Raw genomic sequence first — 2,794 nt, forward strand, 5'->3', positions numbered from 1 at the left:
GAGACATCAAAAAACAATAAAACAAAGTGAAAAGAATGAAAAAAAGAAAATGTGAAGTATGTCACTGGAGAAATAACTGAGTTAGAAAATAGATGAAGGGAAGATTGATAACGAATTATTAAACTACCTGAATTCCAATACTGAAAAAAAGCAGAGACATCATACTTCAATGCATTCTAATGGAAAATTGCCCTCTATCTTAGATGCAGTAGATAAAATTGAAATTGAAGGAATCCGTTGATCACTACCTGAAATATGTTCCAAAATTAAATCTCACAGAAAAATAATAGCCAAATTTGAGAGTGTCCAGGTCACAAAAAAATAATACAAGAAGCCAGAAAGAAGGAATTCATGTATTATGGAGAAGAAAGCAGACTCGGGGTATATTTGGCAGTTTTCATCTTAAAGAACAAGTGAAAAATCAATAGGAATAATGAGATATTTAAGGTAGAAAGACTTGACTAAAGGTTTTATAATGTTTGAGGCAAATGAGCACAGGTAGCTTCCTATGGGCCCGTGACTAAAACATATCACTGACTGAATATAAACCAGATCGTTAGAACTCAAGGTTGAAGACTTCAATGACAATTTATTTGAATGATTTTTTTCATGTTTGATAAAATACACGTTTATAAAACTATTTTATTGGGTAGATGAGATGGGAAGCCTCCAAATGGCTACTTTTTAGAAGAAATTCATGTAACCTATCACAAGTCTTCCAAAATTCTCTGTCAATCAAGCTTGAATGAAGATCAGCATTTTTAAATGTGGAAAAATTCAAAGTGAACTGGAGAAATGAATTTTGGTAGTGGAGTTATGAGAGGTAAAATGCTGAGTATTGAAATTATCAATGCAGATTCTGATCTTTAGATTTAATTACTCTCAAGTTGATACTGAACCTCTTTCTCAAACCACATTTTTTTTTCATTCAGGGTAACTATTCCTCTATATCAGATTTACAAGGTCACAAATTTAGAGGCCTACAAGTCCCTAGGCAGGGGTGGGACAACTGCGTTGTTGAGGTCACATGTGGCCCTCTAGGTCTTCAAGTGCACTCCTTTGACTGAATGCAAGCTTCACAGCCACAAATTCCCTTAATAAAAGAATTTTTTCTCTAAAACTTGGGCTCAGTTAATAGTACACACCCAAGGACCTAGAGAGCCACATGTTGCATCTAGGCCTCAGGTTTCCCATTCCTGCCCCAGAGTTTCCACAGTTCAAGTCATTAATTTCTTTGTTAACAAACGATAGAGAAAGTATTTTTGTTCCTCAAGTTATACAAGAAATTAAAGGGAAAGATCGGATTTGATATCCAGCATTTGCTTAATTATGTCACAAATGTTCCTCTCTTTCATGACTTTATGACCTTTTGTTCACTTTATGAGACGTAATAATGTCCTCATATTTAACGTTTTTTACAAGTTTAAATAATGATAAAGCAACAGCAAATGACATTTTTAAATTTTTCATGTGAAAATGAATAAAATTTCCAAAGGTATAAAATACATTGAATTACAAGATAAATGAAAATTCTACTGAAATACAATTATCAAAATATTATTAAAATCCATGTACCCCAGATATTGCCACAATTATTTTCATATACCAATTTCAATTACACCAAACATTATTTGTCACCTGAAGTCACTCGTGTGCTCCATAGCTTCTTCATGGCACTTTTTACTTCTGCATTCCTTAGAGTATAGATCAAAGGATTGAGGAAGGGAGTTACAATGGTATAAAATACAGACACCAATTTATCAAGAGGAAGGTGGTTAGGGGGAGAGTGTACATAAATATGCAGGGACCAAGAAAATGATGACAACAATGATGTGGGAGCTACAGGTGGAGAGGGTTTTGCACTTTCCCTCTGCACTATGATTTCTCAGGGAGTGCAGTATAATTGTATAGGATATCATTAGCAAAATAAAGCTTACTGAGCATATGGCTCCACTATTGGAAATACTAAAAGGTTTAATATGTATGTGTCCATGCATCCAAGCCTCAACAAAGGTTGCAAGTCACAGAAATAGTGATCAATCACATTGGGACCACAGAAGGGTACATTCAAGATTAGGATTATCTGGGCAATAGAATGCAGAAATGATCCTATCCAGGCCAATAGAATCAGAATCCCACACACCTTGCGGTTCATGATGACTGAGTAGTGTAGAGGTTTACAGATGGCCACAAAGCAGTCATAGGCCATTAAAATGAGGACCAGTATCTCCATGCAGCCAAAGAAATGCGTGGCAAATAACTGAGTCATGCACTCATCAAAGGAAATAGTATTCTTATGAGAGAGGTTGTCCACAATCAATTTGGGAGCCGTGGTGGTAGAGAAACAAGAATCCGCGATGGACAAATAGGTTAAGAAAAAGTACATAGGTAAGTCAAGTGTGGGACTGGTCCTGATTGTCACAACAATTAATAGGTTCCCCACCACAGTGGCAGTGTAGAACACCAAGAAAATGGCAAATACTATTTTCTGCGTCTCTGGATCCTGAGTCAGTCCAAGCAGAATGAATTCAGTCACATTGTTTCTCATCTCTAGGATTCAAGTGGGAAGGACACAGGTGAGAACTGGTTAATATAAAAAAAAAATAAGGAGCAATTAATTTAGCAGAATTTGGGAGGTCTTCATAAAAGAATCACTGCTTGACTATACTTAAAATTCTGTTATTTCTACTTTTAAAGTATCAGATATGAGAAGTTTAAGTGGAAAGTTCTCCTATAATCTCCTCCAATCCATTTTACATATCTCTTGCTCATGGAGTTTGTGAGTGTGTGTGTG

At 35.6% G+C, this 2,794-nt stretch overlaps 1 pseudogene; it reads right to left on the bottom strand.

Annotated features, from left to right (window-relative positions):
* Window positions 1-1,627: 1,627 nt before the first annotated feature.
* On the bottom strand, window positions 1,628-2,548 carry LOC140511503 (olfactory receptor 4C11-like; annotated as a pseudogene).
* Window positions 2,549-2,794: the final 246 nt, after the last annotated feature.

The sequence above is a fragment of the Notamacropus eugenii genome, chromosome 6 (genome assembly GCF_028372415.1).
Source record: "Notamacropus eugenii isolate mMacEug1 chromosome 6, mMacEug1.pri_v2, whole genome shotgun sequence".
NCBI classification, from domain to species: Eukaryota; Metazoa; Chordata; class Mammalia; order Diprotodontia; family Macropodidae; genus Notamacropus; species Notamacropus eugenii.